This window comes from Sturnira hondurensis, unplaced genomic scaffold (genome assembly GCF_014824575.4).
Source record: "Sturnira hondurensis isolate 20B ecotype Veracruz unplaced genomic scaffold, ASM1482457v3 Scaffold0021354, whole genome shotgun sequence".
Lineage (NCBI taxonomy): Eukaryota > Metazoa > Chordata > Mammalia > Chiroptera > Phyllostomidae > Sturnira > Sturnira hondurensis.
In genome coordinates, this window is record NW_028093985.1 from 17,692,837 (window position 1) to 17,711,106 (window position 18,270).

Here is an 18,270-nt window from a genome sequence, read left to right on the forward strand (position 1 = left end):
GTGTTCTTCTATGTATTTTATTTTTTCAGATCTTACATTTAGGTCTTTGATCAATTTTTAGTAATTTTTGTACAATAGGACAAACAGCAATCTAGTTTCATTCTTTCACATGTGGCTTTCCTATTGTCCCAGCATTATTTTTTTTAAAGATTTTATTTATTTACTTTAGAGATGGGAAGGGAGAACGAGAGGAAGAGAAACATCAGTGTGCAAGAGACACATCAACTGGCTGCCTCTGGCACACCTCCAACTGGGGGCCTGGCCCACAACTCAGGCATGTGCCCTGACTGGGAATTTAACCTGTGACATTTTGTTTCACAGGCCAGCACTCAATCCATTGAATCACACCAGCCAGGGCCTGCAGCACCATTTGTTGAAGAGGTTTTCTTTTCTCCATTGTATGTTTTTTGGGTCCTTTATCAAATGTTATTTGCCTATATACCTGTTGTTTTATTTCTGGGCTCTCAATTCTGTTCCATTGGTCTGTGGGTCTCTTTTTTACAGACACCATGCTGTTTTGATTATTGTAGCTCTGTAGTGTAATTTGAAGTCAGGTAGTGTAATTCCTCCAGCTTTGTTCTTTTTTTCCCCCCTCAGGATTACTTTAGTTATGCAGAGTCTTTTGTGGTTCCATACAAATCTGATTTTTGTTCTATTTCTTTAAAAAGTGACATTGGGATATTGATGGAATCCCCATCAACATCCCAATGTCCATACATTGTTTTGGAGAATATGGACATTTTAACTTTGTTGATTATTCCAATCCATGAATGCAGAATGCCTTTCCTGTGTCTTTTTCAATCTAATAATGCTTTGTAATTTTAAATACGCCGCATCCTTTGTTAATTCCTAAGTATTTTATTGGTTTGGTTGCAATTGCAAAAAGAATTGTTTTTCATTACTTTTTATGAAGTTTCATTGTCAGTGTATAGAAAAGCTGTGGACTTTTGTACATTGGTTTTGTATCCTACAACTTTACTAAATTTGTTTATTGTTTCGAATATTTTTTGGTAGAGTCTCTAAGGTTTTTTATGTACAGAATCATGTCATCTGCAGAAAAGTGACACTTACTTCTTCCTTCCCGATGTGGATGTCTTTTGTTTCTTCCTCTTGCCTAATTTCTCTGGTTAGGTTTTCCAGAACTTCGTTAAATAAGAGTAGTGAGAGTGGGCATCCTTGTCTTGCTCCTGATTTTAGAGGAAAAGCTTTCAGGGTTTTACCATTGAGTATGATATTGGTTGAGGTTTGTCATAGATGGCCTTTATTATGTTGAGGTACTTTCCTTCTATACCCATTTTATTGAGTGTTTTAATCATAAATTGACACTATATCTTATGAAATGCTTTTTCTGCAACTATTAATGAGATATAATCTTTATTCTTTGTTGTGTTAATATGGTATATCACATTGATTGATTTGCATATGTTGAAACACCCTTGTCCCTTGGAATGAACCCCACTTGATTATGATGTATTATAATCTAATGTATTTGATTTATTGTGATTTTCTAATATTTTGTTTAAGATTTTTCATCCATATTCTTCAGAAATATTGGTCTATAGTTCTGTGTGTGTGTTATCTGATACTGCTAGGTATTGGTATCAGAGTTATGTTGGTCTCATAAAATGTGTTAGGAAGTACTGCCTCTTCAATTTTTTGGAAGAGTTTGAGGACAGGTACAAAATCTTTTTTGAATGTTTGGTAGAATTCAATAGTGAAGCCATCTGGTCCTGGACTTATACTTTTTGAAAAAATTTTTATGGTTGTTCCAATTTCCTAAATGTTTATTGGTCTATTTAGATTTTCCAGTTCATCATGATTCAGTCTATGAAGGTTACATGTTTCTAGGAACTTCTCCATTTGTTTTAGGTTATTGAATGTGTGCCATGTAGTCTTTTATAATATTCTGATATGATCCTTAATATATATGTTATATCTGTGGTAACATCTCTTTCATTTCTGATTTTGTTGTAATGAATCTTTTCTCTTTTTTCTTTAGTGAGTCTAGCTAGGGGGTTGTCACTTTTATTAATCTTTTTGAAGGACCAGTTCTTTGTTGTATTAATTTTTGTATAGTCTTTTTGATCCCTCATTCAATTCTGCTCTAATTTTTATTTTAATTTTTATTTATTTTAATTATTTCCTTTCTTCTGATTTTGCATTGCTTTTGTTCTTCTTTTTCTAGCTATTTATGACGTAATGTTAACTTGGGTTTTCTCTTGTTTCTTTAAATAGGCCTGCAATGATATAAACTTTCCTCTTATTACTGCTTTTCCCAGAAGTTTTGATACGTTGTATCAGCATTCTCATTTGTCTCTATATATCGTTTGATCAAACCTTTTATTTCTCATCTAACCCAATTGTTTTTATTAGTATGTTGTTTAATTTACACATATTTGTAGATTTCTTTAGTTTCTGTTTTCAGTTCACTTCTAATTATAAAGGATTGTGGTCAGAAAGTATGCTTGCTATAATTTCAATCTTCTTGAATGTGTTGAAGCTAGTTTTGTGACCCAGCATGTGGTATATCCTTGAGAATGTTCCATGTCCACTGGAAAAGAATAAACAATCTGATGTTCAGGACGAAAGGCTCTGTAGATGTCAGGTATTACCATCTGATCTATCATTTAAGGCTTAGATTTTGCTGTTGATTTCCTGTTTGGATAATCCATCTAGAGCTATCAATGGCATATCAAGGTGCTCAACTATGGTTGTGTTTTGGTCTGTTTCTCCCTTTGGTCCTGAGAGTAGTTGCTTTATATAATTTGTTGCTCTTGATGTGGTGTTCTCCTTATCATTATAAAGTATCTATCTTTGTCTCTTTTTACCTTCGTTACCTTGAAATCTACTTTGTCGCATATTAGTATGGCTACACCTGCTTTTCTATGGATATGATTTGCTTGGAGAATTATTTTTCCAACCTTTCACTTTGAATCTGCCTTTGTCTTTGCAGCTTAGCTGTGCCTCCTGAAGGCAGCATATGGCTGGGTTTTATTTTTTGATCCAATCTGCTACTCTGTGCCTCTTTATTAGTGAATTCAGTCCATTTACATTTAGGGTAATTATTGATGTATAACAATTTCCTATAGCCACTTTATCTTTGGTTTTCTGATAGCTTTGTGCCTCCATTCTTTTCCTTCATGTTTCTCTCTGTTGTTTCTGTTTGATGATATTCTATATTTATTTCCTCTGCTTCCTTTTTCTTTGTATGGTATGTGTCTCAGTTTGGGACTTTGTGTGTGTGGTTACCACTAGACTGATGAAAACAAGGTTTTATATATACAGTAGTCTTTTTTCTTTTGAATGCAGTCTGATCTCCATCCTTCTTTGTAAATTTAGATCTTTTCCCCTCCCCTTTTGTGTTTTTGTTATCATAAATTATCCCTGATTATGCTGTAAGTTTGCTGGTGATCTTATATGTAGATTGTGACCTTCTGTTCTTTGTTTCAGGTACAATAACCTCCCTGAATTGTTTATTGCAATGGAGGTCTTCTGGCAATGAATACCCTTACCTTCTGTATGCCTGGAAAACCCTTTGTCTTCACTTTAAAGGATAATATTGATGGATATATTGTTCTTGGCCTGTAATTTCTCTCTTTCAGGGGCTTGAATATTTGGTACCACTCTCTTCTGGCTTATATAGTTTCTACTGAGAAATCCAATGATAACCTAATCAGCTTTCTTTCAGAGGTTATTTTCTTCTCTTTTTTTCCTTTATTTCTTCTTTTTTTGGCATCCTTGAGCATTTTTTCTTTGTCAGTAATTTTTGACAGTGTTAATACAACATGCATTGAAGAAGTCCTCTTCGGATTGAGGTAACTAAGTGTTCTGTTTGCTTCTTGGATATAAGAATCTAGTTCTTTCCATGGATTTGGGGAACTCTCAACTGTTTGAATAGACTCTCCATTCCCATTTTCCTCTCTTCTTGTGTTATGTCTATCATTTTTATATTGTTCTTTCTGATGGAGGCATATAGTTCTCATAGAGCTCTTCCACTTTTTTTTTATGTTCAGGTCTCTCTCTTCTTTCTTCTGTGTTACTCCTAGATTTCTATCTTCAATATCACTAATCCTTTCCTCCATTTGGTTTGCTCTATTTGCTGTGCTTGCTAGTTTATTCTTTTTGTTGTTGTTGTTGTTCAAGTACAGTTATATTTTCTCCTCACTACTCCTCCCCACCCAACCCATCCCACCTCCCACCCTCAGTCATACCCCACTTTGGTTTTGTCCATATGTCCTTTATATATGTTCTTTGACAACCCTTCCTCCCTTTTCCCCTTTATCCCCCTCCCTGATTAACCTTTTATTGAATTCTTCATCTCCAGAACTTCTGTTTGGTTCTTTTTTAATGTTTCAATTTCTTTGGTGAAATATATGTTTTCTTCATTGTTTTCTGATCTCACTAAACTGCCTGTCTGCATTTTCTTGCATCTCCTTGGCATATTCAGAACTGTAATACTGAATTCTCTGTCATTTATGTCATATATCTGTGTGTCTTTAAATTTGTTTTCTGGAGACTTTTCATTTTTCTTTTCAGTCAGCCTCTCTATCTTGGTTATTCATGGTATTTGATGAATTCCTTCTCTGTCTAGGCATCAATGTGTGAGTGGCACTTCTCTAGAGGATTAATCCAAAGGGATCTTTCTATTCTTTTCCAGTAGGTGGTGCTGAATCGCAGGTTTTCTTACCTCTGGGAGATTCAATGTTGAGCCATAGTCTCTGGCTGTCATCAGTATAGCTGCAATGTGTTAGAATTGGGAAGAGCTTTGATAATGCACCATCTTCTCTGTTGGTTGCCCTCCTGGTAATGGTGACCTTGGTCCTTCACAGAGTCCCTGCTATGTCCTGACCCTAAAACTGGTCATAAAGTTCACCCTTCACTCAGGGAAAGATGTGATTCTGTAGTTACCAGGCTCACAGACTATAGGCTCCACAACCTGGAACCAATGGCAGAGGGAGGTTTATTCCAGGAGGCTAAGTGGTGGCTAAGGGGAGAAGGCTTGGCTTCATGTCTGTTTCTCCATCTGAAGTGTCAGCTGCCCAACAACTGCTGCACTCCTATGCTGTGTGTCCTTGCTCGGGTCTCAGCTCAGCCTCAGCTCACACTGCTCACTACTACAGTAGTGCCCATCCAGTCTCTCTGCTCCTTCTGGCTGAAGAGTGTGTCAGCTATCACTGGATCCCTTCCTTCTCTGAAAGAGCTCCTCTATGAGCTCCAGGCTGCTAGACTACATCCCTTGTTCATATCAGCCCCTCTCCATTTTTGCCTCCACCTTTTGCTCCATTTGTCCACCTTTAAATGCTTTAATGTACAGATCTCTCAGGCATATTTGTGCTTTCAACAGGAAATCCTTTGTTGAGTTATAGGTGTTCAAATTGTTGAAACTTCAAGGGGAGAAACCAAGGGGATCTCCCACACAGGCATTCCTCTGACATACATCTCTAAAAAGTTCTTTTTAAAAGCACAAATATTCACAACTTTCACACTTACCAAGGGCTGTAGGTAACTTTGTAATAAGCTTTATAGCTTATTAAGTTGTTTCACATAAATTGATTCATTGTATCCTTACATTAGCCTTACATCCACATTACAGGTTAAAAACTATGGCTCATCTTGTATAATAGAAATGTACACTTGATGTGTCTCTGGATCCTCTGTATGTCCTCCTTGGAGAAGTGTCTGTTCAAGTCCTTTCCCCATTTTTTAATTGGGTTAGTTGTCTTCTTAGAGTGAAGTCGTGTGAGTTCTTTGTATATTTTGGAGATTAAACCTTTCTCTGAGGTGTCACTGGCAAATATGTTTTCCCATACAGTTGGTTGTCTTTTTATTTTAATGCTGTTTTCTTTAGCCACACAGAAGCTTTTTATTTTGATGAGATCCTATTTGTTTATTCCTTCCTTTATATTCCTTGCTCTAGGGAACATATCAGTAAAAATGTTGCTGCGTGAAATATCTGATATTTTCCTGCCAATGTTCTCCTCTGGGACTTTAATGGTGTCATGGCTTATATTTAAGTCTTTTATCCACCTTGAATTTATTTTGGTGTATGGTGTAAGTTGGTGCTCAAGACACATGAAGAGATGCTCAATATCGCTTGCTATCAGAGAGATGCAAATTAAAACCACAATGAGATACCACTTTACACCGGTGAGAATGGCTATCATAAACAAAGCAATAAACAACAAATGTTGGAAAGGGTGAGGGGAAAAGGGGACCCTGGTACACTGTTGGTGGGATTGCAGACTGGTACAACCATTATGGAAAACAGTATGGAATTTTCTCAGAAAACTAAAATTGGACGTGCCTTTTGGCCCAGCAATTCCACTGCTAGGATTGTATCCTAAGAACCCTAAAACACCATCCCAAAGAACATATGCACCCCAATGTTCATAGCAGCACAATTTACAATAGCCAAGAGTTGGAAGCAACCTAGGTGCCCGTCAGTAAATGAATGGATCAAAAAACTATGGTACATATACACAATGGAATTCTATGCAGCAGAAACAAAGAAGGTGCTCCTACCTTTTGCAACAGCATGGATGAAACTGGAAAGCATTATGCTGAGTGAAATAAGCCAGGTGTTGAAGGACAAATACCATATGATCTCACCTTTAACAGGAAGCTAAACAACAAAACAAACAAGCAAGCAAAATATAACCAAAGACACTGAAATAGAGAACAGGCTGACAGTGACCAGAGGGGAGGGAATTTCAGGGGAAATAGGGGAGGGATATAGAGGAACATATATAAAGGATACATGGACAACAACTGAGAGGGTGGAAATGGGAGGGAGAGGGGAACACGGCAGGTGGGATGGGATGGGAGTAATAGACAGAAAACTGTACTTGAAAAATAATTAAATAAATTTTTAAAAAAGAAATGTACACTTGAAACCGCTATAATCCTATTAACTGATGTGACCCTAATAAATTTTTCAAAACTATAGTTCAAGCACATTGAATTATTTGCCCAAAAGTAAATCACAGAAGTCATAAATGACAGACTGAAAATCAGATTCCAATATCTGTACATTTTTGAATAGTGTTGTCAAGTATAGTCACCATGTTTTATATTACTTTACATATTATGCCTCCTAAAGCTGAAAGTTTTTGCCTTTTTACCATCCTCTCCATATTTCACCCACCTTCTACTCTGTTTCTGAGTTTGAAGTTTGTTCTTTATTCCACAGATAAGTGACACCATGCAGTACTTGTCTTTCTCTGTCTGGCTTATTTCATTTAGCATAGTAACCTCCAGGCCCATGTCATCACCAATGGCAAGATTTCCTAAACTCTCATGGCTGAATAATATTCCACATTTTATAGATAGGTAGGTATACAGATATCTCATATCTTCTTTATCCATTAATCCATTGATGGACACTGAAAAACAAACACATAAAACCGGACATACTGAGCTGTGCTACAGAGAAGCTGACCTGGCCAGAAATGAAAGGAGATACCAGTTTCTGGGATACCAGTTTCATGACATGTATACGACATCCATAACCCTTACTTTAAAATGTGTGCAAATCTTGCTTCTGGGAGATGTGGACATGCAAAAAAAATGAAACTCAACCACCAGCTTACACCATACACAAAAATAAACTTAAGATGGATAAAAGACTGAAATATAAGTTAACGACATCATGAAAGTCCCAGAGGAGAACATAGGTAGGAAAATATTGGATATTCCACACAGCAATAATTCCATCAATATGTCCCCTGGAGCAATGGATATAAAGGAACAAATAAACAAATGGGACTTCATCAAATTAAAAGGTTTCTGCATGGCTAAAGAAAACATCAGCAAAATGAAAAAGGAACAAACACACTATATGGGAAAATATATTTGCCAAGGGTATCTCAGACAAGGATTTGATCTCCAAAATATATAATAGCTCACATAGCTCTACATCAGGAAGACAACCCAATTTTAAAAATTGGCAAAGGACCTGAACAGACCTTTCTCCAAGAAGGACATAGAAAAGGGCTCAGAGACATATGAAAAGATACTCAGCATCACTAGCCATCAGAGAGATGCAAATTAAAACCGCAATGAGATACCACTTCACACCAGTCAGAATGGCTATCACAAACATCAACAAGCAACAAGTGCTGGTGAGGTTGTAGAGAAAAGGGAACCCTAGTACACTGTTGGTGGGAATGCAGACTGATACAGCCACTGTGGAAAACAGTATGGAATCTCCTCAGAAAACTAAAAATTGAACTGCCTCTTGACCTGGCAATTCTACTGCGGGATTATACCCTAAGAATCCTGAAATGCCAATTCAAAAGAACCTATGCACCCCAATTTTCATAGTAGCACAATTTACAATAACCAAGGGCTGGAAACAGCCTAAGCGTCCATCAGTAAAGGAGTGGATAAAAAAACTGATATATTTACGCAATGGGATTTCTCCATAGCAGAAAGAAAGAAGGAACTCCTACCCTTTGTGACATCATGGACAGAATTAGAAAACACTATGTTAAGTGAAATCAGCCAGGTGGTAAAAGACAAATACCATATGATCTCAGCTATAAGTGGAACAGAATTAACAGAACAACAAGTCAGCAAAACAGAAAGATAAAAAAATTAAAATTTAAAAAATTAAAATTTTTTAGAAAAGCTCAGAAAAGATGTTAATGATACAAAGATAAGAAAATTACCTAATAATGTTAAAAATAATGGTAATACAAATGATCATGAGAACAATGCATGAACAAAGTGAGAATATCAACAAAGAAACAGAAATATGTAAGAAAGCACCAAACACAAATAACTAAGTTGAAAAATACAATAACTAGTGAAAAAATCAATACAGGGTTCAACAGAAGACTAAATGAAGTGAAAGAAAGAAACAGCGAACCAAAGACAGGGCAGTGGAACTCATCCAAGCAGAGGAACAAAAGGGATAGAGAATTTAAAAAAAGAGTGAAGATACCTTAAGAGACTTATGGGACACCATCAAGCAGACCAAATAAACAACCTAACTTTACACCTCAAGCAATTAGAAAAAGAAAAAAATTAAGTCCAAAGTTGCTAGAAGAAAGGAAATTTAAAAAGATCTAAGCAAAAATAAATAAAATGACAGTAAAATGAGATGTGGCAGCCTGGACAGGCTCCTGGAACAGAAAAAGGAGATCATATTAAAACTATAATCTGAATAAAGTATGGACTTTAGTTAAAAACAATATGTCGATACCGGTTCATTCATTATGATAGTATACCATGTTACTATTAGAATTAATAATAGGGGATGCACTCCTATGTTCATTGCAGTGCTATTTACAATAGCCAAGAGTTGGAAGCAGCCCAAGTGCCCAGCAGTAGATGAGTAGATATGTGATGGTACGTTTACACAATGGAATACTTCTTGGCCATAAAAATATAAATGAGCCCTGTCTAATTTAGCTCAGTGGACTGAGTGCTGACCCATGAACCAAAAGGTTGTTGGTTCGATTCCCAGTCAGGGTACATGCCTGGGTTGAGGCCAGGTCCCCAGTTAGGGGTGTGCAAGGGGAAACTGATAGACGTATCTCTCATGCATTGATGCCTCTGCCCCTCCCATTCACTCTCTCTAAAAATAAATAAATAAAATATTTTTTAAAAGGTAAGTGAAATAAGCCCATCAGAGAAAGACAAATGCCATATAATTTCACTTATACGCATAATCTAATGAACAAAATAAACAAACAAAATAGACACAGACTCATAGATACAGAAAACAGACTGATAGCTGCTAAGAGTGGAGGGTGCTGGGAACTGGGTGAAAAAGGTGAAGTGATTAAGCAAAAAAGAAAAAACAAAACACTTCACACTTAGACAACGGTATGGTGATTACCAGAGGGAAGGTAGTTTACCAGTGGTAGATTACCAGTGAGGGGAGGTAGAGGAAGTTAAAAGGGGAATAAGTGGGGTTAAAGAAGACTTTACTTTGGGTGGTGAATATATAATACAATATACAAATGATGTATTGTAGAATTGCACATGTGAAACCTATATAATTTATTAAACAATGTCAGCCTAATAAATTCAATAAAACTAAAAAAAGAAAATAAATATTTAAAAATATGTATTTTATTCACTATACTATTACAGTTGTCCCATTTCCCTCCTCTATTCCCCTCTGCCCTGTGTACCCCTTCTCACCCCATTTCCCACCTTTGGTTCATGTCCCTAAGTAATATATATAAGTTCTTTGGCTTCTACATTTCCTATACTATTCTCAACCTGCCCCTGTCTATCTTCTACTTACCATTTGTGATACTTATTTTCTGTACCTTTTCCCTCTCTCTCCCCACCCATGCCCCCACTGGTAACCCTCTATGTGATCTCCATTTCTATGAGTCTGTTCCTGTTCTAGTTGTTTGCAGAGTTTGTTTCTGTTTTTGTTTTTATTTTAGGTTCAGTTGTTAATAACTGTGAGTTTGTTGTCATTTTGCTGTTTATATATATTTTCTTTTTTTAGGGAAGTCCCTTTAACATTTCATATAATAAGAGCTTGGTGATGATGAACTCTTTTAAATTGACCTCATCTGGGAAGCACTTTATTTGCCCTTCCTTTCTGAATGATAGTTCTGCTGGATAGAGTAATCTTGGATTTAGGTCCTTGCCTTTCATGCCTTCAAATACTTGTTTCCAGGCCCTTCTTGCCTGCAAGGTTTTTTTGTTTTGTTTTGTTTTGAGAAATCAGCTGATAGTCTAATGGGAACCCCTTTGTAGGTAACTGTCTCCTTTTCTCTTGCTGCCTTTAAGACTCTTTCCTTATCTTTGATCTTCACTAATGCAATTTATTTATTTAATTATTGTTCAAGTATGGTTTTCTTTTATTCCCATTCCAGCCCACCACCCCCGTCCTCCCAACCTCCCTTCCATTTCCACCCCTGCACTAATGTAATTATGATGTGCCTTGGTGTGTTCCTCCTTGGGTCCAACTTCTTTGGGACTCTATGAGCTTCCTGGATTTCCTGGAAGTCTATTTCCTTTGTCAGATTGGAGAAATTCTCTTTCATTATTTTTTCAAATAAGTTTTCAATTTCTTGTTCTTCCTCTTCTTCTTCTGGCACCCTTATGATCCAGATGTTGGAACATTTAAAGATGTCCTGGAGGTTCCAAGCCTCTCCTCATTTTTTTGAATTCTTGTTTATTCATTCTGGTCTAGTTGAACACTTATTTCTTCCTTCTGTCCACGCAGTTTATTTGAGTCCTGGTTTCCTTCCCTTCACGGTTGGTTCTCTGTACATTTTCCTTTACTTTACTTAGCATAGCCTTCGTTTTTTCATCTAATCTGTGACCAAATCTAAGCAATTCTGTGAGCATCCTGATCACCAGTATTTTGAACTGTGCCTCTGATAGCTTGGCTATCTCTTTGTTGCTTAGTTGTATATTTTCTAGGGCTTTGATCTGTTCTTTCATTTGGGCCATTTTTTTGTCTCCTTGAGCCTGTTACCTAGTAAGGGGTGGAACCTTAGGTGTTCACCAGAGTGGGGCAACCCACTTTGCTGCACTGTGATGCTATATGTGGGGAAGGGGTCCAAGGTGCCACTTGCACCGCTCTCTACCAGCTTTCAGTCACTTCTTCCACCACCCACAAGCAAATTGGGCCCTTCTGGTAATGATTCCTGGGTGGGTGAGTTTGTGTACATTCTAGGATCTTGTGGGTCTCTCCAATGAACTCTCCTGTAAGGCTGAGAATTTCTCCCACTGCCACCTCAACACACACAGGTGTTTTCAATCAGAGCTTTGAGGCTTTATTTCCCTGCTGGAACTCTTTGTTGCATAGTCTGTTTCATTCCCCAGTTATTCCTGCCAGTTCATCTGCACACAACTGGGTCCACCAGCCACAGCCTTGCCTGAGTCCGCTCTGCCTGGCTGCCCATCTCCACCCCTCCTACCAGATGAATGTTTCTTCTTTAACTCCCTGGTTGTAGGACTTACATACAACTCAATTTTCTGTGAGTTCTGGATGTTTTTTGTTTTTAAATTTGTTGTCCTTCTTTTGATTGTCTGAGGAGGCACAATGTGTCTACCTATACCTCCATCTTGGCCAGAAAAAAAATGAAATAAAGGCTAAAAGAAAATAGCTCAGTGAAACCACAAGCTGATTTTTGAAAATGTAAACAAAATAAACAAACCTTTAGCTAGACTTACTGAAAAGAGAAATAAGATTTAAACAAAATTGGAAATGAAAGGAGTTATTACAACTGATACCACACAAATACAAAGAATCATAAAAAGAAACTAAAGAATTTGCCATGGCTGGTGTGACTCAGTGAGTGCCAGTCTGCAAACCAAAAGATTGCTATTCAAAAAGGTTCCTGGTAAAGGCATTTGCCCAGGTTGTGGGCCAGGTCCCCAACTGGGGTCACGTGAGAGGCAAACAATGGATGTTATCTCTAGTACATCTATGTTTCTCTTCCTCTATTTCTCCCTCCCTTTACCTCTCTCTAAAAGTAAATAAGTAAAATCTTACCAAAAAAAGAATTACATGGTAACAGAAGATAGAGGCGTAGGTAAACACCACTCAGCTCCTTAAACAACCACAGAAAAAATTACAACTATATTACAAAACAACTATCACCCAGAATCATCACAAAATCGAGCTATATGGAAGTCTGGCAACCAAGGAATTAAAGAAACCACATTAATCCAGACAGGTAGGAGAGGCAGAGATGCAGAACACAGAATGGGCCATCCCATACCCAAGATGATATATGAAAATCAGGAGGGACATTTCAGGAGTGAGGGATACCAGCCCTACACCATACCACCCGGCCCAGGGTTCTAGTGCCAGGAAGATAAGTCCCCATAACTTCTGCCTGTAAAAACCAATGTGGGTTGGGATAGCAGAGGAAACTTCAGGATTTCCAGGAGCCTACTCTTAAAGGCCCTCAGAGTCCTATGACTTACTCAGACTTACTTCCCTGGGCTCCAGCACTGGGGCAGCAGCTGGAAGGGCACCACTGACATACAGGGAGAAACTAAAATATATGGCATCAGGGCAGGTACCTGGGGACAGCTTCCTCCCGAACAAAATCCCAGAGGCCAGGCAGGGACCATTGTCCCTTTTCTGAGCCCTCCCCCACACAGAGCCACAGAGAGGCAATACCATATCTGAGACTCCATCAACCTTCTTCACACAGGTTGCCCCATCCTGGTGATTACCCCATCCAACTTACCGGTACACTTTTCTACAATAGACCACACTACTAAGACAGGGAGTCAAGGCAGCTCTATCCAATATATAGAAAAAACACAAAGAGTAGTCTGGTCAAGATAAAGGCATAGGGAGACATGCCTTGCCCCACTGCATAACCATAAGAAGGAACACACACACACAAAAAAGAAGGAATACAAGTAACATAAAAATGAACAACACTCAGAAATGCCAGAAAATCACCCAGAAAAACACCCAGAACTATACATAAGTCCAACAACCAAGGATATAAAGAAGCTATATTCATCCAAATGAGTAGGAGGGACAAAAATGGGGATTCAGGGCAGAGAGGATTTGGTGTGGTGGCAGTGAGCTAGGGGCAGTGAGGCAGTAGTCACCAGTGGAATGGGCAGCCCCATATTCACGTGTGGTGGATAAAAACCAGGGAGACACATTGTGAGCCAGGGAGCCCATCTCCAGGCCAGACCATGAAGCCTGGGACTTCGATACCAGAAAAAAGGAAGTTTCATAAGTTCCGGCTGTAAACCCAGTGGGGGTTGGAGTGGCAGAAGAAACTGCCAGGTTATAAAGAGAGCCAGAACGGACTCAAAGCTACCCACCCTGGGAATCACAACCAGGACAACAGCTGGAGGGGTGCCAGTCATATACAGAAAGTTGGTGAAGTGACTGGAAATGGGGCAAAGGTCAGGCAAGCCCCCAGAAGTCAGCTAGCAGTAGCATTATTCCCTCTTTGACCACTCCCCCACACAGAACCATGGTTGCCCCACCCCGGTGAACAACAAAGGCTTCACTCATATGACTTAACAGGTGCACTAAAATGGAATCAAAGCAGCTCTATCCAGTACACAGACTCAGGGAGGCTGCCAAAATCAGGAGACAAAGAAATATACCCCAAGTGAAGAAACAAAACAGAACTCCAGAAAAAGAACTAAGTAATTTGGAGGTAGCCAACCTATCAGATGCAGAGTTCAAAACACTGGTGGTCAGAATGGTCAAAGATCTCACTGAATATGGCAAAAGTATATGGGAAGAAATGAAAGCTCTACTAAAGGACACAAAGAAAATCAGAGACAACTGTATTTGAACATTAATAAAATGATTTAAAAGAATTTTTGTTAAAAAAAAAGAAAAGAAAATCATCAGTGATATTCTGAAACCATCAGTGAAGGGAAGGAAGCCAGGATTCAAATCAATGATTTGAAACATAAGGAAAAAAGAAATATTCAACCAGAACAAAATGAATAAACAAGAATTCAAAAAAATTAGGCAAGTTTAAGTAGACTCTGGAACATCACTGAAAGGCCAACATCAGAATCATAGGGATGCCAGATGGAGAAGAGGAAGAGGAAGAAATTGAAAACTTATTTGAGAAAATAATGAAAGAAAACTTCCCTAATTTGGTGAAGGAAAAAGACATATAAGCCCAGAAAGCACAGAGAGTCCCAAACAAGATGGACTCAAAGAGGACCACACCAAGACACACATCATAATGAAAATGTCAATGGTTAAAGATAAAGAGAATCATAAAAGCAGCAAGGTAAAAGGAGACAGTTGCCTACAAAGGAGTTCCCATAGATTGTCAGCTGATTTCTCAATAGAAACCTTGCAGGTAAGAAGGGGCTGGAAAGAAGTATTCGAAGTCATGAAAGGCAAGGACTTACATCCAAGATTAATCTACCCAGCAAAGCTATCATTTAGAATGGAAGAGCAGATAAAATGCTTCCCACACAAGGTAAAACTAAAGGAGTTCATCATCACCAAGCCCTTATTATATGAAATGTTAAAGGGACTTATCTAAGAAAAAGAAGAGGGCTAAAAACATGAACAGTAAAATGACAACAAAATCACAACCATTAACAACTGAACCTAAAAAACAAACTAAGCAAACAACTAGAACAGGAACAGAATCACAGAAAAGGAGACTACATGGAGGGTTATAAGCAGGGCCGGGCGGGGGAGGTGCAGGGAGTAAAGGAGAATAGGGGAAAAGAGTACAGGGAATAAGAAACATAATTGGTATGCACAAAATAAATAGGGAGAGGTTAAGAATAGTATAGGAAATGGAGAAGCCAAATAACTTACATATATGACCAATGGATATGAACTAAGGAAGAGGGGAATGCTGGAGAGTGGAAGGTGCAGGGCAGAAGGAAATAAAGGGGAGAAAAAAATGGGACAACTGTAATAGCACAGTCAATAAAATATACTGAAAAAAGAGAAAAGGAAAAACAAAGAAGAACAACTTGTTTACCAACACATATAATAACTCATTCTTGTATAAGTGTTCTTAAAACCAAGAAATTCAAGGAAATGAAAATAATGGAAAATGACTTCTCAAACTTCAGGGAATATTTTTCTTTTAGTGCTTTCTAAAGAAAATAGATAAAGACAAGACCGCCTGTGAATTAAGATATTCTTGGAAAATTCTATTAAAACAAATGGGTTTCTTTCATTATTTTAAAAGAAAAAAAGAAATCAGACTTTAGGAAACACACTGGAAAGTCCAATCCTTTCCACACTTATCCTTATTAGTACAATAAACAATAAAACCCAAAGTATCACTGGTTATGACCCAAACTACATGTTCTGGTTTCCACTAGGACTTACATAAAATTTTATGAAGTGTTCTACTTTTCTATTTATTTGGGTGATTTCTCTAATTGCTACCATCCCAAAAAGTAGATTTATGGTTAAATATACTGTGGCTCATACTTTGTGTTTGGGAATAATTCTTTTGCCACCTTTTCACCGTTCCTTTCCCCACCTTTTCTAACCTAAAGAGGATTTAGTGTCCTACAAGTTTATTAACAAAGTATTTCAACCCAAGGATGAAAATATACCAAAATTGACCATAATAGAAGTTCTACCTCTGTAGTAGTGTTCAAACGAGACAGAGCAAGCCAGTAAAGCAGGCAGATATAATAGCCAAGGAACTAACAAAGGCTCTTCAAGCCAAGTTTTAATGCCAGAGAAGGTATATCTGACATTTACTTTGTTTTTTTGTTTCTTTACTCCTGGAATGAATTCCTACTCTGAGCAAGAATAACAGCAATAAATCTAGAGAGAGAAGAAATTTCTAGGAAGCCTAATTATATCTTTTTCTTTATAATACACAGCAAATCTTAACACTCAATACATAACATATACTTGTAGAAGAGCTCATTAATTAAAATATCTCACTAGGCTGTTTAAAGACTGCCTCTGATGACTTGAGTAGAGTAGATATATACCACTTCTTTTAAAAGCCTAAAATTGCCCTGAGTTTTTCTGTCAATAGTTTTACTCTTCTTTGTTATTGAGATATACTTAATCTTTTTCTAAAATGTACTTTGTTGTTCATCACCTTGAATCAGAGAAATGCAAATTAAAACCAGAATAAGATATCATCTCACACCTGTCAGAGTGGCTATCATCAATAAACCAACAAACAATAAGCACTGGTGAGCATGTGGAGAAAGGGAAATTCTTTTGCATTGGTTTTTTTTAATTTTTTTCTTTTTTTTAATTTATTTTATTTTTTTAATTTTTATTTATTTATCTTTAGAGGGGAAGGGAAGGAGAGAGGGAGAGAAATATCAATGTATGGTTGCCTCTCGTGTGTCCCCTGCTGGGAACTGGCCTGCAGCCCAGGCATGTGCCCTGACTAGGAATTGAATCTTTTGCATTGTTGATGGGAATGAAAACTGGTGCAGCCATTGTGGAAAGCAATATAGAGATACTTCAAAAAATTAAAAATGGATCTGCCTTTCTATCCAGAAATCCCACTTCTGAAAATACATCCGAAGGAACCCAAAACACTAATTTGAAAGAATATAAGCACCCCTATGTTCATTGCAGCATTATTTATATTACAATATTACAATATTATATTACAATAGCCAAGATAGGGAAGCAGCTGAAGTGTCCTTTAGTAGGTGAGTGGATAAAACAACTATGGGACATTTACACAGTGAAATTCTACTCAGCCACAAAAAAGAAGAAAGCTTTACCCTTTGCAACAGTATGGATGGATCTACATTATACTAAGTGAAATAAACCAGTCAGAGAGACAAATATCATATGCTTTCACTCATAGGTAGAATCTAATGAACAGACTGAACAACCAAGCAAAATACAGATAGATTCATAGATAGAGAGCAGGATGAGAGATATGCAGGGAAGAGGGTTATGAGTGGAGGAACTGAGCAAAAAGGAAAAAGGACACACGGACAAAACAATGTAGTGCTTTTAGGGGAGGGGGATATAAGGCGACTAATTGGTAATGACAGTGTAACTCTGTCCTTAAAGGAAAAGTTATTCTAAATTTATTTATGTAAAACATGAATTTATTGGGCTGCTTTATTTATATACTTAGTTTTTATATAATGCTTTACATTTTTATAAATTTCAGACAGCAGGACACAAGACAGAAAGAGTAAGAGAAAGAAAGGGAGAGGACTTTGTAATAGAATCCTGCCTGAGCCAACTCTCAGTAGTCTTTTGGCAAAAGGCCTGTGTCTGAACTGTTTCCAAGACCTCAGTCTGAAAGGCAGCCAAAGGCTCCACAAAAGAACAAGCCCACATGGCTTATTACCTTTCACCTTTCACCTTTTATCCAGTTGCCTCATACTTTGTGAACTTGAAATCTTGTGAGAAGATGCTTAGCCGTTCTGTTTACAAACAGCTTATTTATTCTACAGAAACACATTGGCAGGACATACCCAGGTCACCTGAACTGGGTTGTCACAGAAACCATGTGTCTCAGACTCTTCCTGTAATTAAGCCAAACACTGCAACATTTTGACTGGCTGAAATCAGTATTGGACTGTGTAGCAATCATCAATCATTTAATTCACTCTATGTTGTACACTTCACCAAAGTATTAACACAAAATGTGAAGCAATCATACTTGAGCTGTAAGTGGTAAAAGTCATGTCTTCCATGTAAATGAGAAAAAGGATAAAAGTTTAACCTAAGTATTAGAAGTTAATCTCAACTATTTACACTACTCTAGATCTTGCTAAATTTATTCGTTCACAACAAAAATCACAATCTTTTAGTTAGTTATTCATGCATTTTCAAACTCCAGTCTTAGTTTGGTCAGACTTTAC